The 24887-nt window shown below is 40.6% G+C and overlaps 1 non-coding gene across 1 annotated transcript; it reads left to right on the top strand.

Moving 5' to 3' along the window:
* Positions 1-23911: 23911 nt before the first annotated feature.
* Positions 23912-24042, top strand: LOC120878294. Its single transcript, XR_005724502.1, has one exon. It is a non-coding gene; the product is annotated as a small nucleolar RNA SNORA44 (small nucleolar RNA).
* The last annotated feature ends 845 nt before the right edge of the window (positions 24043-24887 follow it).

Here is a 24887-nt window from a genome sequence, read left to right on the forward strand (position 1 = left end):
ACATGTTAAAAATCAGCTTTATTATTTGTCAAGCAAAATATGTTTTCTATTTTTACTTTACTCCAAAATTTCTTCGAATACAAAATATGTTGCATTTCTTCATATATTTATTGGCAATTTCAGCTTCACTTTTGTAAACTGTCTTTTCCCCCTTTCTCCTGGATATGATTTGCTATGAATTTATGTGATCTTTAAAGATGGACACTTTAACTAATAAGGACCTACTGTATAGCACAGGGAAAAATGTATAAAAGAGAGTGGATATAAGTGTATGTATAACTGATTCACTGTGCTCTATAGCAGAAAGTAATACAATATTGTAAGTCAATATACTCCAATAAAATATGTGTGTATGTATTTATATATGTGTGTATATATGTATAAAGATGAGTATCTTATGATTTATTTCTTTTTAAAGGGTTTTAAAAAATATTTATTGCTTTCATTTTATTTTTTTATATTAGAGTATAATTGATTTATAATGTTGTGTTAGTTTCAGAGGTACAGCAAAGTGATTCAGTTATACATATACATATATATATTCTTTTTCACATTCTTGCCCCTTATAGGTTATTAGAGAGTATTGAGTAGACTTCCCTGTGCTATACAGTAGGTCCTTGATGGTTATTTGTTTCATTTATAGTGGTGTAATCTTTTAAAGGATTTTTGATGCACACAATTTCTATCAAAGTTTTCATTTCTCTTTATTTTTTCTTTGCATTTAAAATCAGAAAGTCTTTCTCCATACTAAGCATAGTTATACATATTCACCAGTACTATATTTTGTATTTTCAAACATTTAAAGACTTAACTCCACTTGCAGTTTATTTCAGTGTGTCAGATATGAGGTAAGGGGTCTTTCTTTTTTTTTTCAAACATCTGACATTCTGAACACCATATGTTGGATAATTAATCTTTCACCTTGCAGGTGTGTTTTGTTTCTTTTTGGGGGGGCAAATAGTAAGTAGAACTTATTTTATTCCATTAATCTGTATTTGCACACTGTTTCAGTTATTGTTGCTTTGTTATACATTGTAATATTTGTTAGGAGAATCCTTCAACAGTGCTCCTCTATTCAAAATTCTTTTTGCTAGTATTGTCATTTTATTCCTCAAGAATAACTAGAAATATTTTTCAGATTCACAGGAAACTCTGCCTTGTATTTTGATTGCCCTAAATCTGTCAATTCTTTTGAGTAAAATTGATACATTTATAACAACAATGGGACATGATTCTTTGAAATATTATATTTGGAAAATGTTGCAGAATTAATGTAGCTACCATTTACAGAACACTTGCTAAACCATAACTCTGCTAAATATTATATATACATTATCTATTGTAATCCTCATGACTATCATATTGGTAGTATCACTATCCCCACATTAAGGTGAGAAAGAAGAATATTATTTTTTCAGGCAATTAAATAATTAAAATCCATCTCCAAAAGTCCATACTGTGTTTATCAGAACATAATTTATGAGAGAGAATGTACCCAACATTAGTGGCCCCATTTACAAAGGACTATAATGCTGTGAAAGTGCTGAACTCAATATGCCAGCCAATTTGGAAAACTCAGCAGTGGCCACAGGACTGGAAAAGCTCAGTTTTCATTCCAATCCCAAAGAAAGGTAATACCAAAGAATGCTCAAAGTACCACACAATTGCACTTATCTCACATGCTAGTAAAGTAATGCTCAAAATTCTCCAAGCCAGGCTTCAGCAATACGTGAACCGTGAACTTCCAGATGTTCAAGCTGGCTTTAGAAAAGGCAGAGGAACCAGAGATCAAATTGCCAGCATCTGCTGGATCATGGAAAAAGCAAGAAAGTTCCAGAAAAACACCTATTTCTGCTTTATTGACTATGCCAAAGCCTTTGACTGTGTGGATCACAATAAACTGTGGAAAATTCTGAAAGAGATGGGAATACCAGACCAGCTTACCTATCTCCTGAGAAATCTGTATGCAGGTTAAGAAGCAACAGTTAGAACTGGACATGGAACAACAGACTGGTTCCAAATAGGAAAAGGAATATGTCAAGGCTGTATATTGTCACCCTGCTTGTTTAACTTCTATGCAGAGTACATCATGAGAAACGCTGGGCAGGAAGAAGCACAAGCTGGAATCAAAGTTGCCAGGAGAAATATCAATAACCTCAGATATGCAGATGACACCACCCTTTTGGCAGAAAGTGAAGAGGAACTCAAAAGCCTATTGATGGAAGTGAAAGAGGAGAGTAAAAAAGTTGGCTTAAAGCTCAACATTCAGAAAACTAAGATCATGGCATCTGGTCCCATCACTTCATGGGAAATAGATGGGGAAACAGTGGAAACAGTGTCAGACTTTATTTTTGGGGGCTCCAAAATCACTGCAGATGGTGCCTGCAGCCAAGAAATTAAAAGACACTTATTCCTTGGAAGGAAAGTTATGACCAACCTAGATAGCATATTCAAAAGCAGAGACATTACCTTGCCAACAAAGGTCCGTCTAGTCAAGGCTATAGTTTTTCCAGTGGTGTATGGATGTGAAAGTTGGACTGTGAAGAAGGCTGAGCGCCGAAGAATTGATGCTTTGAACTGTGGTGTTGGAGAAGACTCTTGAGAGTCCCTTGGACTGCAAGGAGATCCAACTAGTCCATTCTAAAGGAGATCAGTCCTGGGTGTTCACTGGAAGGACTGATGCTGAGGCTGAAACTCCAATATTTGGCCACCTCATGTGAAAAGTTGATGCATTGGAAAAGACTCTGATGCTGGGAGGGATTGGGGGCAGAAGGAGAAGGGGATGACAGAGGATGAGATGGCTGGATGGCATCACCGACTTGATGGACATGAGTTTGAATGAACTCCGGGAGATGGTGATGAACAGGGAGGCCTGGCGTGCTGCGATTCATGGGGTCACAAAGAGCTGGATACGACTGAGCGACTGAACTGAACTAAACTTAATGTACTCAATACATACTACTTTGAAAGATGGTTCAGATGGTTTATTTTATATTATACATATTTTGCCAAAATGTTAAAAATTTAATCGGATACATGGAGAGCAAATGAAGCCAAAGACAATGGGAGGGACAGGGGAGCACTGCCTGACTTCCCTTACCAAAATCATCATAGCCTCTCTGTCTGCCAGGACACTAGCCATTCCTTGAGTCTACGCAATTGCAATGTTATTTCTTTTATTTTTTGGCTAGATCCTATGGGTACTTCAGTGGGCCAACATGGTGGAATGAGTCAGTAATTGTTACCTAGCCATCATGTTAAGATGCTCCCCCTTTAAAAATATACATACAACATGTTACAAAAATACATCCAATACTGTGTTGAACCACACAATGATGTCATGGAAGGAATGGGAAGGGATACACCTTTTTTAAAGCCAGGGAGTTTCTGATGCTATTTGTTTTCATCTTAGATCTTTGGATTCCAAACCTGGGTATCCACATCTTCCTCTTTCTAATTCTTTCCTCCTCATTTTAAAGTGCAAACCCTAGTTTAGAACAATAGTCCAGTGACAGGACTATAATTGAAGGCAATGTCCTAAAAAATTCTGCTTGGAATAAACTTCTTCCTTCTCAGAAGCTCTGTATGGGTGCGTACGTGTACACAGGGTTTGTGTATGTTTTGATTTCCTCCTATTCACCTCACTGGTGAAGGAGGGATCCCCAGTCTTAGGATTGGGAGGTTGGTTGAGCCCATGATGCCAACACTGGACAGATGAGATCAGTTTGTTACATAAACTCACAATCAGACAACATCACACTCCACACAAGGTCACTTGGGATTTGTGCTCAGGGACAGTGTGGACAACCTAGAAGGTGAACTGGGGCATGAACAGAGGCACACTGGGATAATTAGCAAATAAATCTCACTTTGTACTGAAAACAAAACATAACAGCTGTGAAAGGCGATCTTAGTATCAAGAGGATGAAGTGCCCCTGGTTCCCATGGGAGTATGTGATTGGCTTATTTGAATAATTCCATGCACAGTCAGAGAAGTAGGACCCACCACAAAAGAATAAGTAGGAACAGAGCTTGTCCTTTGACACGGAGAGTTTTTTAGGAGGTTACTGTATCCATGGAAGCAGAGTGGGCTGGGGAGCCTCGGTGAAGCCATCTAAGGTGCTTCGAGTGTACCAGGTGTCAAGGCAACGCATAATATTAGCCTTAATTTTAGACCTGGAACCACTTGTTTGTGTCTGTGTGTGTACTCATGTGCACATGTTGGGGTGGGAAGGGGGTGGAAATGGTCAGCCATTGAGTGTTTGGCAGAACAAAGGGCCACGGAGGGTAGAAGGGGGCCGACGGTATCAAAGGGAGGGCAAGTCCCATTTCCCTTGTCACGTTCAGTCCAGTGCTCTCAAAGTGTGGTGTGCAGACCAGCACTGGTCCCCAAACCACTGTCACCAGTCTGCAATGGGGCAGGGACAGAAATCCAGAGTAAGCACCTACTTCTTTAGCAATTTGACACAGATCTGATAGTACATGATTCTAGGCACATGAACAAAGCAAGCGCATCACCCTGAAAATGGCTTCAAAGCCAGGAACCTTCAGGCATTTTTACCAACCAACTTGGAAACTGGTGAATGTTGGTCGAGAGGAGTCTTATTTCATTAATGGTTAATTCTGCTCCTGCCCTCCTATCCCCATTCCAATTAAATACAAAATACACATTTCAGGATTTGATGCCAAACCATAAAGGATAGAGACAAGCCGTGTCACCCAGCAGTAAATATTAAGGGAAAGATTTAATGTAAACGGCAGTATATGGCAGGGCTGATGATTTCTCATAAACTACATGGGCTAATTTAGAAAGAAAAAAAGGTAGAGAAGCCTTCAAGGAAGTAATAACCCAGAGGTAAGAAATATTGATTAGGGAAAAATATTATCTTAATCAAAATATGTCTTTTAGCTAGAAGTTGTTTGGGCTCCAGAAAGAGAAAACAAAGTACATTTCTAAGATGTACATTTTCACTTGTGGTTTTGTTGAATAATGAACAAGGCCATCACTCTTTCTGAAGTCTTGGTAAATCAAAATAAAGCTTTACTGATTCTAAACAAAACATTATTTACCAGTCTGATCAAAAGTCAGCAATAATGATTATGTAAGTATCTCAGTAAGTCCCTGTGACTTTTGATGTTTCTTGATGATATATCCTATAATTTTTAGAGGGCTTGATACTTATTTCTTCTAATGAGATCTGCTTACTTCTGACCTTCTCCATCTATCTTCAGAGGCAAATGATTCTAAATAACTTGTTCCTCTCAGCATTGTCTGGTGTTCGAGCAACTTCTTTGTAATCTGCTTCCAAGTTTAAGCTTGATTATTGAAACATTCCAATCATACAGTAGTTGGATAAGTGTATGTGTATTTTTATTTTTAGGAATTTTTATACATTTAAAGTGAATCTGAATCTCAATAGGTAAGAACTACTTCAAATCCTAACACTGCTACAGTTTTTTTCTTTCATTTTACAATGTACAGTTGCCCTCAAATTTTGTATGCCAAAATGTCTTTATTTTCATATGCCATTCAGACACCAAGAACTTTGTTCATATGAGAAACTATCTGTGGGAACTCACCATCCCTTTCTGCTATTCTTTACGAGGCAAGGCTAAGACCAAGTGATGTGCTAGGAGCAACAGGGGAAAAGCAAAATTAGAACATGTTTTCTAACTACTCATTCTGTTTCAATGAACACAAAGTAAGAAGATGATAAATTATCCAATAAATGTAGTCATTATAGCCAAGAAAATTCAAGTGTTATTGATCAATGACCCGAAATCCTTCAGGGACCCAAACCCTTCGGTACCTCCTTCAATCCCCACTTCATCTGTAAATACTGGCTCTCCTAATGCCCCTTCACTGACCAGTGATTTGTCTCACTTTGTTTCTGAAAATATTTGCAAAACTTTTGTGTGTGAGAACAGTAGTCTTTACTTTTGCACTGAAAGTATAAAAAAATAAAACTGAAGATCGTTTTGAATCAAATCTTTTTTACCTTCATCCAAATATGCAGTGAGCACCCCCTGTCGGCTGCCCAAGCAGTGGGCAGTCATAAACACAGCCTTGTCAGTCCTCAGCACACAAAGAAGGAAACAGACCAGAAGGGCCGTCCATGGTCATTTGGCCTCTTGTATTAAAAGTGGGGGAGGGGAAATCAATATTTGCTTAATAGAAAAGGAAAACATGGATAGGGAAGGAAGTTTTATTCTCAAGCTTTTAATAGGCTGTTTCAACTCTAGGGATTGGAATGTTCTTTTCTTTTTTTTAGCTTAAAGCTATATTCACTTTCAATGTTAGATGGATAATATTTTCTAAAAAGAAGAGTGAACAGAAAACCTAACAAATACATTTGCTTTTTCCAAGGCCACATTTGACTTTTTTTAGGTTGTGCCTTTATTCTATTCATGTCAAAGGCTAAAAAATCTGTAAATGCTAGAATCTGTCCTGTTCCCCCAAATATTTTCAAATAGGATGACCTGAGCTTTGAAGGGAAGAAATGGTTAGGAGAATAAGACATAACCACACACATATAATTTCCTTCTGATAGCCTAAGGATTGAGTCAATAAAACTAGATTTCCTTTCTATTTATCATAAATATGCTTCCATCACCACTAACCGTACCTGCTAAAATCTGGTTTTACTCACCTACAGGGAAGCATAGATTTTACTTTAAAATCCTGATTTAGAAGTACAGTCATGGGTTACTTTTAAAATGATAGCTATTTTGTCAATCCTACCAGTGAAGGAATAAGGTGAAAATTCCTCCAAGAACCTCTTCTCTTAGAAAGCTTAAATATTTATTCTTTTATTTTCAATTATACATCTGCTGCTGCTGCTGCTAAGTCACTTCAGTCGTGTCCATCTCTGTGTGACCCCATAGACGGCAGCCCACTAGGCTCCTCCGTCCCTGGGATCTACCTAACTCTAAATTTTAAATATAGGGTTAGCAAGTGGCACAGAAAGAACACCAGAATAAGAGTCAAAGGACTTGGATTCTAATCCTGACTTTGCCACTTTCTCCTCCTAGAACTCTGAAGGCCATTTAGTGTCCCTGAGTTTCAATTTCCTCATCTGAGAAGTAGAAGTCATTAAATTTAATCATCAATTCAAGATATACGAAATGCTAATTACCAGAGGTGTTGCCAGCTCTATGGCCATGTGGGTGGACTTATAATCAATGAATTGTACTGAGCTTTCACTACGGCCCTCTCACTGGAAGCATCAGTGACCAGACCCATGCAAACTCATAGGAGCTCAGCTCTGGAATCAGACTGGGTTCCCACCCCATCTCTACCATTTTCCATCCAGTTAATGCTTCTGAAACCCAGTTTCCTGCACAGAAACACTGAGTGGTTTTTCTGAGTCCCAAGGATGGAAAACAGCAGAAGCAGGATTAGAATGCAATCGTGCACTTGAAAAAGACTACAATCTAGAAGAGAACTGGTCATGAATTGCATGGAGGTCCACTGGTTAGGACTGTGCACTTCCAAAGCGGGGCATGGATTCTATCCCTGGATGGGGAACCAAGATCTGGCCTGCCATGCGGCTTGTGCTGTGTGCACGCTCACTTGTGTCTGACTCTTTGGGACCCCATGGACTGTAGCCTGCCAGGCTTCTCTGTCCATGGAATTTTCTAGGTAAGAATACTGGAGTAGAATGCCATTTCCTACTCCAGGGGATCTTCTAGACCCAGGGATTGGCCAAACCTAGAAGAGAATTGGCCACAAATGAAACATTGGAGGGCTGTTCAACTTTCTTTATTTCTCATTCTACTTCTTGAAGGATGCTGAATATCAAACCAAAGACTTTATCTTGTAGTTTAAGGGGGGAGTTACTAGAATATTTTGAGTAGGGAAGGGGCATGAGCATGATTAACTGGCCAGTATGTTGAGAGAATTTAATAAGCAACTATATGTGAATGGAATACACTTGTGTGAATTATAATTCTATTTCTTATAGGTGATCAATTACAGGTGATAATGTAAGGAAAAGACCACACACTCTATCTTGTCTGATACCAGATTATGGTGTTCTAATATGATACCTTATGGAGATAAAGTAAGACCATGTCTTACTGTTCAGAGATATGTTTTCCTCTAGAGGAGGAAAATTTCCTATGTGTCCATCATACTGGGAAAAATATTCCAGAACAAGAAATTAGAAACTGAGCCTTAGTCAGAGGTAAACCGTTCTTGCTGGAAGTAATCTAAAAAAAAAAAAAAAGTCGTAAACTATCTACATTAATGTGGAAAAATCCTCAGCCAAGGGACACAGCCAGCCCGGCAGCCAGTCCTTCCCATCTGAAATTTCTCTCTATTGTCAACCTTGGAACATATCAAAGTGATGAAGTTCCTGCCATATATGTGAAGAGCATGAATAGTTTTACTCTTATTATCTTAAGCACACATTGAGTGTTTCTATAAATTAATCAACAATGGCACTTCAGTTGAATATCTAATCCCTAATCCAACAAGATAGTCTTTGCCAAAATGTGGCAGGGTTATGTTAAACTTTGGTCATAATTTTTAGTGCATGTAGTTCTTGATTTTTGGTTTGTATTCTTTGGAGTTCATCTGGGGGCTGGAAGCCTAGAGGGGTGAGATGTGCTTATTACAAAATGTCAGCATGCAGTGATTACAGTTTTTCTAAATCTGGGTTAGAGGTTCATAAAAGGCTTCTGATCCATCAAAATACCTTTTATAAGTCTCCAGAAGGAAGGAAATGTAGAAAAAACACTGTTCAAGGAAGTGCTTTGCCTGTTCTTAAGACGTGTTTAGTTCACTTGTTAACTTATTCTGTATCACAGCCACCCAGTTAGAACATTCTACTTCAAGTGTGTGTCTCTGGAATGCCACATCTTTTCAAAAACATATGCCTACCATTTCTGGAAAATTCTTCTCTCCTGGTTTATTTCCTTACCAGAGGCAGCCTCCTCTTCCATGAGAGCTGCTTGGCTTCATCTTAACTATCCTGATGGATGGGGTGGGGGGTGGGGGAGGCCTGGTTTTTAATTCCTTGAAACCTACAGATATACTCACTACCCTGGAAGAGGCTCTTAGCTCAAAATGTATTTCTTTAGAAAGGCTCATGAGAAGAAGCAATAGGGGGGGAAAAACCCACCACAAAGCCAGATACTTAAGCCGTCTCTTTCAAGCACCACTTAACCGCGTGGAGCTGACCTGCAGAGCCCACGATCTGACATGGGGTGAGGCCACTCAGTGGCCTCTTAATCAAGGGCTGCCCAAGGGTGCCAGGCTCTGGGTGAGCCTCAATTACTAAAGGGGTTTGGGGAGGAAGAAAGGAGATAGGAAGGGCACGCTATTTCTATGAAAAGGAAAAAATTGATACAGCACCGAAGTGGAAACTGTGCTGAAGAAGGCCATCCTGTTCGCAAGGTGGTGATTAGCAGCCAGACCCCGTGAAAAGCATGGGGATGGAAGTGGGTGGAAAATGGCCCCCTCACTGCCATCAGACTTTATCGGTACAAGTGCAGAAAGTGATCTATCAGAGGTTCTTTTGCGCATCGTTTTCTCTGGATGTTTTAAAGTGTAATTAATGCCAGATTTTACCCCTCAGGAAATATAGGAAAACTCCTTCATTGAATTACACAGGCTGAATGTTTATGGCTAAACTGAAATGAAAATTGTGACAATGCCAGGTAATTTTTGACCAAAAAATTAAGAATTGTCAAGTGATAGAAGGGAAGAGGTCTTGGGAGGCCACTCAGACAGACCCCTCATTCCATCAGTTCTTTGAATGGGATCAGACACATACATTTCTGCACCCACCACTCCCTGCACTATAAGCAACATCAGCGTTGGGATCATGTAGTAGTCAGCCCTGTGTTATCAGTGCCTAGCACTGTTACCCTCTGTTGAAAACCCATGAAAGAAAAATATATAAAATATTAACTGCAGATTGCTTGAATCCCTCTTCAACACTATATATACATATATACACACACACTATAGATTTAACTGTGTGGTGGTCATGGTAATGATTTTAACATAAGTTTTATTTTATATTAAAGTATACAGTCAATTTACAATGTGTTAGTTTTAGTTGTTATTCAGTTATACATATATCCATTCTTTTTCAGATTCTTTTCCTATATAGGTTATCACAGAATATTGTATTGAATTCTCTGTGCTATATAGTAAGTCCTTGTTAACTATATAGTAGTGTATATATGTTACTCCCAAACTCCTAATTTATTCCTCCCCTTATTTTTTCCTTTTGGTAACCATAAGTTTGTTTTCTACATCTGTGAGTCTATTTCTGTTTTGTAAATAAGTTTAATTATATCATTTTTTTTTAGATTCCACATAGAAGTGATATTATGGTATTCATCTTTCTCTGTCTTAATATGATAATCTCTGGGTCCTTCCATGTTGCTGCAAATGGCATTATTTCATTATTTTTATGGCTAAGTAATATTCCCTTGGGCTTCCCTTGTGGCTCAGCTGGTAAAGAATCTGCCTGCAATGTGGGAGACCTGGGTTCGATCCTTGGTTTGGGAAGATCCCCTGGAGAAGGGAAAGGCTACCCACGCCAGTATTCTGGCCTGGAGAATTCCATGGACTGTGTAGTCCATGAGGTCGCAAAGAGTCGGACACGACTGAGTGACTTACACTCACACTCACGATATTCCTTTGTATACATACGTACCACATCTTTGTCCTCTCATCTGTTGATGGACATTTAGGTTGCTTCCATGTCCTAGCTATTGTAAATAGTACTGCGGTGGATATTGGGGAGCATATATCTTTTCAAATTAGTTTTCTCTGGATAAATGAAAGAAATGGGATTGCTAGATCATGTGGTATTTCTATTCTTTGTTTTTAGGAACCTCCTTACTGTTCTCTATAGTGGCTGTACCAAACTACTTTCCCACAGTATAGGAGGTTTCACTCTTCTCCACACCCCATCTCCAGCAATGGTTACACTCTGTATTTCTGATGATGACCATTCTGTACAGTGTGAGGTGATACGTCATTGTAGTTTTGATCTACATTTCTCTAATAACTAGTGATGTTCAGCATCTTTTCATGTGCTTTTTGGTGATCTGGATTTGTTTTTATTACTGCCTAACTCTGGAGAGGTTTCAGGCTGGCAGTAATTTGCTTCATCTAAGTTTGGATACAGTGAGTTTCTCTTTCTCCTCTGATAGCTCTCTATGCATCCAAGCCCCTCACACTTCACTTGAAGGGGGTTTTTGTGTGTCCTAGTTGGGGCTGTCTACCCATGATTAATGAGATGGATACATGGGAACCTAAAGAGGCAGTCTTTGTAGCAGATACTCAGCAGGCCATGTGGTGATAGCAGTGGAAGGGAGATGCTCACAGAGCCTCTGTTTTGTTAGTCATTCTTTTTTTTAATTTAAATTTATTTATTTTGATTGGAGGCTAATTACTTTACAATATTGTATTGGTTTTGCCACACATCAACATGAATCCACCACGGGTGTACACGTGTTCCCAATCCTGAACCCCCCTCCCACCTCCCTCCCCATACCATCCCTCTGGGTCATCTCAGTGCACCAGCCCCAAGCATCCTGTATCCTGCATCGAACCTAGACTGGCGAATCGTTTCATATATGATATTATACATGTTTCAATGCCATTCTCCCAAATCATCCCACCCTCTCCCTCTCCCACAGAGTCCAAAAGACTGTTCTATACATCTGTGTCTCTTATGCTGTCTCATTAGTCAAGAATGACTAACACAACTCCTCAGCACAGGGAACACATCATCCTCACCAAAATGGAGCCAGGAAGTCTCCTAGGTGAACCCTGCTTGTGGGACCAGATGCTGGGTGAATTTTCCTAGGATCTCTCCCAAATTTCTCCCACTCATGCCCTCCTCATTTCTCACTACCCTCAGCCTGGGTATTCCTTACTGGTCTTACAGTTAGTAAGCTTTTTATCTTATTCATCACACCTCATTCATGCTCTCCTGAAGCCTAGGAAATTGAAAATTAAAAGCTAGAACTTTATATTTCTGCTGTGCCATGCCTTTTCTGAGGAAATGAATAAGGAAAGCCAAGCTAACTGAATGGGAGAAAAGATAGGAGTAAAGAACTGGTGGCTGGAAAAGACATATGAATCAATACTTAAAATACACTTAAAATAGATTATCCTGCCACATAAGCCACTGAACAACCCATTTCTCCAAGGATGTAAGAAAGGGAGGTAGAAAATAGCCTCTATTAATAGTTTCCATGTAGACACAGCATGCACAAAATCTTTACACTCACACTACAAATATCAAGTCCTTTGTGCCCATCTGGTTTACCTTTTGTCAGAACTCTTCCACTTGATGGGTAAGAAAATGCAATCCAAAATAGCTTAAAGATAAAGAAAATTGTACTATCTTCTTCCTTGTGGCTCAGATGGTAAAGGTCTGCCTCCAATGTGGGAGACCCGGCTTTGATCCCTGGGTCGGGAAGATCCCCTGGAGAAGGAAATGGCAACCCACTCCAGTACTCTTGCCTAAAAAATTCCATGGACAGATGAGCCTTGTCAGCTACAGTCCATGGGGTTGCAAAGAGTTGGATAAGACTGAGCCGCTTCACTTCACTTCACTTCACCTATGCCTGAGAAATACAAGATAAAACTAGAATTCCTTACATCCTGATCCAGTGGTTCAGACACTGCTCCCAGGGCTCTCTCTGCCTCTTGCCCTCTGTTGGTAGAGCTTGGCTTCATTATTCACTCAGGTTTTCTCCAGCAAGATGAAGAGTGCTGAAAACTGTGCACACCCACATCCTTACAACTTGGCAAATCCAACAGAAAGAGGACATTCTCTGCGCTCATTCCAGCAGAGAAGTTTTGATGAGTGTGCCTTGGGTTAATCATCCTTGTTCACCTGAAGGGACTACTGTGCCCAGGAGGAAGGAGCGCTGGCTGTGCGGGCACAGGAGGGCCTAGAGGAACTATCCCATATTGAAGGTCAGGAGGGCAGCGGTGAGGAGATACCCTTCATCCAAGGTAAGGACCAGCTGCTGTGCTTTGCTGGAGCAGCCGTGAAGAGATACCACACACCCAAGGTAAGAGAAACCCAAGTAAGATGGTAAATGTTGCAAGAGGGGATCAGAGGGCAGACACACTGAAACCATACTCACAGAAAACTAGTCAACCTAATCACCTTAGGACCACAGCCTTGTCTAACTCAATGAAACTAAGCCATGCCTGTGGGGCAATCCAAGATGGGCTGGTCATGGTGGAGAGGTCTGACAGAATGTGGTCCACTGGAGAAGGGAATGGCAAACCACTTCAGTAGTCTTGCCTTGAGAACCTCATGAACAGTATGAAAAGGCAAAATGATAGGATACTGAAAGAGGAACTCCCCAGGTCAGTAGGTGCCCAAGACGCTACTGGAGGTCAGTGGAGAAATAACTCCAGAAAGAATGAAAGGATGGAGCCAAAGCAAAAACAATACCCAGTTGTGGATGTGACTGGTGATAGAAGCAAGGTCCGATGCTGTAAAGAGCAATATTGCCTAGGAACCTGGAATGTCAGGTCCATGAATCAAGGCAAATTGGAAGTGGTCAAACAAGAGATGGCAAGGGTGAACGTCAACATTCTAGGAATCAGCGAACTAAAATGGACTGGAATGGGTGAATTTAACTCAGATGACCATTATATCTACTACTGTGGGCAGGAATCCCTCAGAAGAAATGGAGTAGCCATCATGGTCAACGAGAGAGTCCAAAATGCTGTACTTGGATGCAATCTCAAAAACGACAGAATGATCTCTGTTCGTTTCCAAGGCAAACCATTCAATGTCACAGTAATCCAAGTCTATGCCCCAACCAGTAACCTGAAGAAGCTGAAGTTGAACGGTTCTATGAAGACTTACAAGACCTTTTAGAACTAACACCCCCAAAAGATGTCCTTTCATTATAGGGGACTGGAATCCAAAAGTAGGAAGTCAAGTAACACCTGGAGTAACAGGCAAATTTGGCCTTGGAATGCAGAATGAAGCAGGGCAAAGACTAATAGAGTTTTGCCAAGAAAATGCACTGGTCATAGCAAACACCCTCTTCCAACAACACAAGAGAAGACTCTACACATGGACATCCCCAGGTGGTCAACACTGAAATCAGATTGATTATATTCTTTGCAGCCAAAGATGGAGAAGCTCTATACAGTCAGCAAAAACAAGACCGGGAGCTGACTGTGGCTCAGATCATGAACTCCTTATTAACAAATTCAGACTGAAATTGAAGAAAGTAGAGAAAACCGCTAGACTATTCAGGTATGACCTAAATCAAATCCCTTATGATTATACAGTGGAAGTGAGAAATAGATTTAAGGGACTAGATCTGATAGATAGAGTGCCTGATGAACTATGGACAGAGGTTCGTGACATTGTACAGGAGACAGGGATCAAAACCATCCCCATGGAAAAGAAATGCAAAAAAGCAAAATGGCTGTCTGGAGAGGTCTTACAAATAGCTGGGAAAAGAAGAGAGGTGAAAAACTAAGGAGAAAATGAAAGAAATAAGCATCTGAATGCAGAGTTCCAAAGAATAGCAAGAAGAGATAAGAAAGCCTTCTTCAGCGATCAATGCAAAGAAATAGAAGACAAGAACAGGATGGGAAAGATAAAATTTCTTCAAGAAAATTAGAGATACCAAGGGAACATTTCATGCAAAGATGGGCTCGATAAAGGACAGAAATGGTATGGACCTAACAGAAGCAGAAGATATTAAGAAGAGGTGGCAAGAATACACAGAAGAACTGTACAAAAAAGATCTTCACAACCAAGATAATCACAATGGTGTGATCACTAATCTAGAGCCAGACATCCTGGAATGTGAAGTCAAATGGGCCTTAGAAAACATCACTAAGAACAAAGCTAGTGGAAGTGATGGAATTCCAGTTGAGCTGTTTCAAATCCTGAAAGATGATGCTGTGAAAGTGCTGCCCTCAATATGCCAGCAAATTTGGAAAACTCAGCAGTGGCCACAGGACTGGAAAAGGTCAGTTTTCATTCCAATCCCAAAGAAAGGCAATGCCAGAGAATGCTCAAACTACCGCACAGTTGCACTCATCTCACATGCTAGTAAAGTAATGCTCAAAATTCTCCAAGCCAGGCTTCAGCAATACATGAACCGTGAACTTCCAGATGTTCAAGCTGGTTTTAGAAAAGGCAGAGGAACCAGAGATAAAATTGTCAACATTCGCTGGATCATGGAAAAAGCAAGAGAGTTCCAGAAAAACATCTATTTCTGCTTTATTGACTATGCCAAAGCCTTTGACTGTGTGGATCACAATAAACTGTGGAAAATTCTGAAAGAGATGGGAATACCAGACTACCTGACCTGCCTCTTGAGAAATCTGTATGCGGGTCAGGAAGCAACAGTTAGAACTGGACATGGAAGAACAGACTGGTTCCAAATAGGAAAAGGAGTGCGTCAAGGCTGTATATTGTCACCCTGCTTGTTTAACTTATATGCAGAGTACATCATGCAAAACGCTGGACTGGAAGAAGCGCAAGCTGGAATCAAGATTGTCGGGAGAAATATCAATAACCTTAGATATGCAGATGACACCACCCTTTTGGCAGAAAGTGAAGAGGAGCTAAAAAGCCTCTTGATGAAAGTGAAAGTGGAGAGTGACAAAGTTGGCTTAAAGCTCAACATTCAGAAAACGAAGATCATGGCATCTGGTCCCATCACTTCATGGGAAATAGATGGGGAAACAGTGGAAACAGTGTCAGACTTTATTTTGGGGGCTCCAAAATCACTGCAGATGGTGATTGCAGCCATGAAATTAAAAGACACTTATTCCTTGGAAAAAAAGTTATGACTAACCCAGATAGCATATTCAAAAGCAGAGACATTACTTTGCCGACTAAGGTCCGTCTAATCAAGGCTATGGTTTTTCCTGTGGTCATGTATGGATGTGAGAGTTGGATGTGAAGAAGGCTGAGCGCCAAAGAATTGATGCTTTTGAACTGTGGTGTTGGAGAAGACTCTTGAGAGTCCCTTGGACTGCAAGGAGATCCAACCAGTCCATTCTGAAGGAGATCAGCCCTGGGATTTCTTTGGAAGGACTGATGCTGAAGCTGAAACTCCAGTACTTTGGCCACCTCATGCGAAGAGTTGACTCATTGGAAAAGACCCTGATGCTGGGAGGGATTGGTGGCAGGAGGAGAAGGGGACGACCGAGGATGAGGTGGCTGGATGGCATCACGGACTAGATGGACGTGAGTCTGAGTGAACTCCGGGAGTTGGTGATGGACAGGGAGGCTTGGCGTGCTGCGATTCATGGGGTGGCAAAGAGTCAGACACGACTGAGCGACTGAACTGACTGTCTGAGGCCCAACTTTAGTTGCTTACCTTGAAGGCTGGAAATGGTGAGGAAGCCAGTGGGATTGAGCCCCACCAGGATCACCTAGAAATCAAAGGAAAAAGAATGGGAAAATGTTCTAGAAAGTAAAAAACTAGAGTTAATCCATCTTCTTGCCTTGTTTTCTTACTGCCAAAAACTATAATCCAGTGCTTTTCAAATTGCAGTGTTGTACCTCAAATGCAGATAATGGAATCAACTTAATGGCAAGTGACCAGAATATTGTAGAACAGCATAGCATAGGGCTGGACAGACAAATTTCATGATGTCAGTGTGAACCACATAAACTAAGGGTATTATTTCATGGAAGTTTTGAGTGTGTTTGTGTGAGTGTGTGTGTGTGTGTGTGTGTGTGTGTGGTCTATCTACCTGTCTTCTATCTATCACCCATCTAACTAACCAGATCATAATGTAGAATGTGTTTCTTCCTGTGGAATGCAGTAGGAAACAAAACAAAACCCAAAACAAAAACCTTTAAGATACAGTGAGTTAACAGTGAGATTTTCAAGCATACTCTTATTTTTTTAAAAGATGAAAATTCTACTTAGTGCTTGGAAAAATTAAATAGTCCTACTAAGAAATCAAATTTGCTTTCCACATTTAATGATTGTATACAATATGTTTCTAAAGTTTTTGTTCATGAAAGCAAATAAACCAAAATATTTATAGCCCTAACAATAAGTGCCCATGATTTGAATATTCTTCATCAGGTACTGTAAACTCAGAGCCTCAGAGACAGTCCACATAGCTGGCTGTGGAACCAAACAAATAGCACATTTTATCAAATATATTTATCAAATTTATCTTATAAGAGCTGGAGGGGAAGCAATACCAGAATTGAATGTCATTCAGAAAGCAGGACAACAATCTGCAAAGACTCAGAAAAACTGAGCTAAGATTCCAAGAGTCAAAGGTTTACTTGGAGGGCTAAGTTATTATATAACTTACTGGATGGAAGACATATAGTAATATATTAAGTCATTTTTGTCATCGAATGATAGCCTGGAAGAGGGAGGAATGTTGTTATTGGCAATATTAGACAAAGCTTAATTTGAAGTAAATAGTCATCTTTTTATGGAATAATGCCCTAGTGACTTAGAAGAGCCCTAGTTTCCATGATCCCCAACTCACTTGCCTAGAATGGAAGAACCATTCTATGACTGCAAAGAAATGTTATAGCTTTGTGATCACCAGGCATAGAAAATGGTATGTTGCACCTGCCTAAAATTCTAGGAAACTTTATATAAGTACAAATCAAGATATGTTTCCGGAGAAAAGATTAATAGATATTTTTATTGCTATTGTGATAAGAAGTGATGGTTCTGAAGCCTGAGACTTTAGCAATCAAGTATGGAGGTGGGTTAGAGCAACAGGGGACAGGAAGATTATTGTAGATAAAAAGGTCAGCATGTGCAAATGCCCAGAAATTAGGAAGACTGAGGCACATAAGGCACTTCAAGAGAGTCTATATGGCTGAAGAAGGAAGAGGTAGAGACTGGTGGCAGGTGAGCCTAGAGAGGTGATGCACATAAGCCCTCTAGATTTTATCCCAAGCACACAGAGAACTAACGAAGGGTATACAGCAGAGGAGTTTTGCAATCATGTATCACTTCTAAAATATCACTCCAGCTGCAATGTGAATAAAGAAGTTGAGAGAGACGAGAATGGAGGCACAGACCTTTCAGGAAGCTATTACAACAACCTAGGGGAGGATTGGTGGTGAGCTGAACTAGGAAACACATTTGGATGGACAGAGGAATACAAAGAGAGATGTTAACAGGTTGAATTAGCAGAACTCGGTGACCTAGTGAGATCTAGAAGTATAAGTAAACGAGATGAGTCAGGGATGACACCTTGCTCCCTTTTTTTTTTCAAACTGAAGTATAATTGTTTTACAACGTTGTTAGTTGTAGATATATGGTTCATGTGTGTACACACACACACACACACACACACACACACACACACACATACTTGGGTCTTCCCTGGTACCTCAGATGGTAAAGAATCTGCCTGCAATGCAGGAGACCCTGGTTCGATCTCTGTGTCAGGAAGATCCCCTGGAGAAGGGAATGGCTAACCACTTCAGTATTCTGGGATTTCCCTGGTGGCTCAGACAGTAAAGAATCCACCTGCAATGTAGGAGACCTGGGTTTGATCCCTGGGTTGGGAAGATCCCCTGGAGAAGAGACTGGAATACCCACTCCAATATTCTTGCCTGAAGAATTCCATGGACAGAGCAGCCTGGCAGGCCACAGTCCATGGAATGATGGAGTTGAACATGACTGAGTGAATAACACTTTCACGTTCATACACACACATATATACATCTTTTGTTTAGTTGCTAAGTCGTGTCTGACTTTGCAACTCCATGGACTATATCCCACTAGGCTCCTCTGTCCATGGAATTTCCCAGGTAAGAATACTGGAGTGGGTTGCCATTTCCTTCTCCAATACATATACACATACACACACACACATATATATATATACACACATATATGTGCTTTTCCCTTATAAGTTATTACAAAATACTGAGTGTAGTTTCCTGTGCTATACAGTAGATCCTTGTTGGTTATCTGTTTTATACATTCAGTTCAGTTCAGTCGCTCATTCATGTCCGACTCTTTGCGAACCCATGAATCACAGCACACTAGGCCTCCCTGTCCATCACCAACTCAGATTCATGTCCATTGAGTCAGTGATGCCATCCAGCCATCTCATCCTTCTCCTCCCACCCCCAATCCCTCCCAGCATCAAAGTCTTTTCCAATGAGTCAACTCTTCGCATGAGGTGGCCAAAGTACTGGAGTTTCAGCTTTGGCATCATTCCTTCCAAATAGTACTGTTTATATGTTAATCCCAAACTTCTAACTTTTCCTTCTCCCCACAACTTCCCCTTTGGTAACCATAATTTTGTTTTCCATGTCTATGGGTCTATTTCTGTTTTGTAAATAATTTCATTTGTTTGTTTTTTTTTTTTCAAAGTCCACATATAAACGATATCATGTGGTATTTGTCTTTCTCTGCCTGACTTAACTTCACTTAGTATGATAATTGCTAGGTCTATCCATGTTGCTGCAAATGGTATTATTTCATTTTTCATGGTTGAGCCATGTTCCATTGTGTGTGTTTGTGTGTGTGTGTGTGTATTCACACACCACATCTTTGTCCATTCATCTGTCAATGGACATTGAGGTTATTACCAGCTTTCTTACTGGGGCAACTACATTATAAAGTGGTGTCAATCATAGGGAAAAGAAACTCAGGAGGAGGAGGTTTTGGATGAGAGGCAATCCATTCAGTTTGGGATGTTTCTGAAAGGTTGTTGCTGAGCCATCAAAGACACCAGGATTCTTTGCCTCTGAAGGACAGAGATTCAATCCTGGGCCAGTGACAAGGCTTGCTTGCTCAGAGCTTTTGTGTAATAAAGTTTCATTAAGGTATAAAAGAGATAGAGAAATCTTCTGACATAGACATCAGAAGAGGGCAGAAAGAATGCCCCGTTGCTAGTTTTTAACAAGAAGCTATATACCTAATGGCAGGCTGCTAAAAGGAAATGTCTCAAAACTCAGAGAGTGGCACCAGGCCCCTCACCAACAACATGCATTTTGAGATAACATTGGCACAAGTTGAGTCATCCCAGGCCATAAAACCATTGACATGAATCTTGAAGAAAGGCAGATTTCCAAGCAAATTCGAAGTCTCATTAACATAGCTTAAGAGAACATTTCCATGAGTAAAAACATACTGGGTTTTTGAGCCATTATTGGTTCTGAATCTTAAGTGAACCAAAGACAGAGTCTAGGGTAAGTACATAGTTCATTAACATAGCTTAAGAAAAACATTTCCATAAGAAAAATGCATTGGTTAGCTCAAGTTTTGAGAAAAGTTAAATTCAGGTGGAACACAGAATTTTAAAACAAACCTTCTTTTAATTTTGTAGAGAAGGTGGAAAAAATCCGACACTTGTAGTTTGTTTCCTCCTGCCGCTTAAGAGAAAGATAAAAAAATGTCTAACACTTGCAGCCTATTTCCTCCGTTTGGAGACCCCTAGCCTTCCTGCCTGTTACACTCTCATTTCCTCATAAAAGGGAGAAGAGAAGGAAAAGGCTTAGCAATATCTTATGACAGCAATGTATTTGAGTGTCTGTAAATTTAGTTGAATGTTTTCATATTCAGTGATGTCTACCCTTAGGTAGAACTGTCCCTTAATCTTTGGGCTCATGTATCCACTCTTGCTACAAGCCAGTTGTTAAATGAATGAGTGCTATCTGGGTAAAATAAGTAATAATAATAATGCCTTTTGAACAATATTCAAAACAAATTACATATGATATGTTGTTAATATTTCTGAGAGGGAACCAGGGATATTAGATACATTCATGGAGGAAAGAATCTAGTAAATGGCCCAAGAACAAACTCACGGAAACACTAGGACAAGCTGCTATCCCATGTAGTCCTTTGGATAGACTGAATAAAAATTCTCCCAGGGTCCTTTCTGCAGTAAACAGTGAGAGAAAGCATTGAAGTACACTGTACGCTCACAATATTAACTACTTGTCACCAGGTTTAGTGTATTATAAATACCAGTATCTCAGGCGTGGAGTTAAAGATAACTTCCTGACATTGTAAGTAGGGGTGGTGTCACATGAAGAGCCAAAAGCCCTTCACTTTGCAAGAACCCACATCTTGTTAAAATCGGGAGAGAACTTTCAGGTTGTAACTCATGTTACCCACAAGGTAGCACAGATCTTATGTGGACAATGGACCTGGAGTTACTATGGCATGATATCTAAGAGTTTCAACTAGGCTATCCCAATTCATGGAATACGGGATGAGCAAATACAGAAAAGAGCCATTACTATAGGACGAAATGACTTTTGGGTTTGTAGATGCAGTCAAGGCATTGATTCTCCAGCGTTTCACAGCAACGTGCCACTTGGAGCCTAGGACATAACTGTTACAAGTGAATCCTTTCCCAGTTATGAAATTACACTGAAATTATACCAGGTCTGCAAAGACTATCACTATTAAACTCTGAATATTTTCTTCAATCTTTCAGTATGCTTCTTTAGGCTTAGAAGAAGGCTATTAGATAATATTTACAAACGGTAGACCAAAATGCAAACTTAGCAATACTTTAAATCATTAGAAAGAGAAAAACCTGTCATTCATTTCAGTCTGTTTGTGGAAGAGGAAAAACCTCCAGGAATTATGAGAATTCACAGAAGGGAATTGTCCTCTTAGAGTTGACTGTACCTTCTTTAAGAAGTGTTGAATTGCAAAAAGTCATGTCTAAATCCTGGTTCTTCAGAGCTATTCCTTCTAACTATATGCCACTTAAATAAGGGATATGTTTATCTGAACTCTAAGTATAGTTATTACAATAGGAATGCTCAGGTAGGTTGCTGAGCAACTACAGGTAGGTTTTCAGCTGGCTGCCTGGTTGGGGTTAGGATTTTCTTGAACACTCTTTTCTTCATAGTCCTCTTACCTCCAGATCAATGAGGACTGGGAAACCAAGGCTAGCCCACTACTGACGTAGTACTTGAACCAAGTATTTGAACCAGTGTCTTTGAGGGTGTTAGTATCATAGTTTCTCCTGAGCCTGAAACTGCCTATCAAATGGCTCCTGACCCTGTATCTAGTTCATCTATAATGATTTATCTGAAATCTAACAAAGAAAGCATGGTCAATTCAGTTTCTGGCTGAAATTCAGCTAACATCAGAAAGAAAGTTTTAGTCACTCAGTCTTGTCCAACTCTGTGACCCCATGGACTATAGCCCACCAGGCTCCTCTGTTCATGGAATTTTTCCAGGCAAAAATACTGAAGTGAGTTGCTGTTTCCTTCTCCAGGATAACTTCCCAACCCTGGGATCCAACCTGGTTCTCCTACATTGCACATCTTTACCCTCTGAGCTGCCAGGGAAGCCCCAACATCAGAAGGATGACAAAGTCCTGCAGGCAAGAGAAGAAACGTATAAAGGAGAGGTGAGATTGGTGATTGTAAGCTCATCCAAAGAGCAGGGCATTGAGTTCTGTCTTTACTGGAGACATTTCCTTAATCCCCAAGGGCTGAGAATCAAGACTGTTTCCCTGGTTACCAAAACCCATTTACTAGAACCAAGGGCAGGGAGGATATGATATAAGACAGCTTAGAGGAGAAAGCCAACGGTGTATGCGTGCATGATTGTGTGTGTGTATTTGTGTGTATGTACATATAATCAGTAGAAACAGTGTCAGACTTTATTTTTTTGAGCTCCAAAATCACTGCAGATGGTGACTGCAGCCATGAAATTAAAAGACGCTTACTCCTTGGAAGGAAAGTTATGACCAACTTAGATAGCATATTCAAAAGCAGAGATATTACTTTGCCGACTAAGGTCCGTCTAGTCAAGGCTATGGTTTTTCCAGTAGTCATGTATGGATGTGAGAGTTGGACTGTGAAGGAGGCTGAGTGCTGAAGAATTGATGCTTTTGAACTGTGGTGTTGGAGAAGACTCTTGAGAGTCCCTTGGACTGCAAGGAGATCCAACCAGTCCATTCTGAAGGAGATCAACCCTGGGATTTCTTTGGAAGGAATGATGCTGAAGCTGAAACTCCAGTACTTTGGCCACTTCATGCAGAGTTGACTCACTGGAAAAGACTCTGATGCTGGGAGGGATTGGGGGCAGGAGGAGAAGGGGATGACAGAGGATGAGATGGCTGGATGGCATCACTGACTCGATGGACATGAATCTGAGTGAACTCCAGGAGTTGGTGATGGACAGGGAGGCCTGGTGTGCTGCGATTCATGGGATCGCAAAGAGTTGGACATGACTGAGTGACTGAACTGAACTGAACTGAACATATCAGTTAAAAGTTAGGACTTTTTTGACTGAAAACATCAGAAAACTAATTTAAACTTATTTCTACAACAAAAAATATTCCTGCATATCTCACTGAATCAACAAATCTTTTTATCTCTTTCAGTCTCATTTCCAAAAATACCAGGGAAAGATGAAGATCAATAAATTATTGATATATCCAGCAAGCAGAAGGGCTTTGTAGGCACCACTTGGTGGTATGCCAGAAGCATGGAGTGGTGGGGAGGCAAACCCTGGGAAAGGGTGCTGGATGGACAATCTAATCAATGTCTACCACAATATTTCATAAAAACTTATAACAGGCTTTCTGTACCATTGGGCCTTCTCAACTGCAATGAAGAGTCCAGGGACAGAGAAAATCAGGATCAGCCTTGATAGAGAAGCCCATCATTTATACCAGCTTAAGGGCTTCCCTGGTAGTTTAGTTGTAAAGAACGCACCTGCCAACGCAGGAGACGTAAGAGACGTGGGTTTGATCTTTGGGTCAGGAAGATTCCCTGGAGGAGGGCGTGGCAACCCACTTCGGTATTCTTGCCTGGAGAATCCCATGGTCAGAGGAGCCTGGTGGGCTACAATCCATGGGGTCACAAAGAGTTAGACATGATCGAAGTGACCTAGTGCATGTACTACATATAGGCAGACGTGGTTTTCTTCTCCATGGCCAGTCCTATCATAAAGACCTTTCCATTCCAAGGGCTGTGGCTTGTTGTGGCCATGGGATCTCCCACTGCATGCAAGAAGAACTTGGAAAGACACTGACAGCACAGGCCAGCATAATACCTGCAGCTGCCACTCACCTTTCCTATAATATATTCCAAAAAAAAAAAAAAAAATCTTTTCAACTCACTTGCACCAACGTCAGGCACTGAAACAGTAAAAACAAGGGGGTAGTGACTCTAGAATGAAATAAAGGAAAGGGGGCAAGACCTGGCTTTTGGGAACAGCAAGTCTAAAACATCCCAGTTAGAAGTAGGATCAACAGGACCCTGGGCTTTTCTGGTGGCTCAGCTGGTAAAGAATCTACCTGCAATGCAGGAGATCTGGGTTTGATCTCTAGGTTGGGAAGATCCCCTGGAGAAGGGAAAGGCTACCCACTCCAGTATTCTGGCCTGGAGAATTCCATGGACTGTACAGTTCATGGGGTCACAAAGAGTCAGACATGACTGAGCAGCTTTCACTTTCACTACAGGAACGAGAGTGAGGAGCATTCTAGATGGCCTTGGGAAGTGGTTGGTGGGCATTTGGGGCAGGGGAGTTTCCTTCAGAACTTTCTAGACATGTATACCTGAAAGGAGAAGCTGGGTTTTGTTTTGTTGTTTTTTTGGCTGCACTCTGTGGCTTACAGGATCTTAGTTCCCCATCCAGGGATTGAACCTATGCCCCAGGCACTCAAAGCAGACTCAACAACTGCACCACCAGGGAAATCGCAGGAGAAGTTAATGATACATCAATTAGAGATGTCAGGCCTTGGGTTCTTCTGCTGCTACATGTGTAGATACATGGTGGATACAGAGTTAACAATTTTTCTCCAATAGTTGTCAAGCCAGCTAGAAATGTCACGTGGGAATCTAACAAAGATTATCTAAAGATGCAGGTAAAGGCTTTGCTTTAGGACACAATGTTATATTACATGTTCATTTTATGAACCTCTTTCT

Source organism: Oryx dammah, unplaced genomic scaffold (genome assembly GCF_014754425.2).
Source record: "Oryx dammah isolate SB20612 unplaced genomic scaffold, SCBI_Odam_1.1 HiC_scaffold_18, whole genome shotgun sequence".
Taxonomy (NCBI): Eukaryota; Metazoa; Chordata; class Mammalia; order Artiodactyla; family Bovidae; genus Oryx; species Oryx dammah.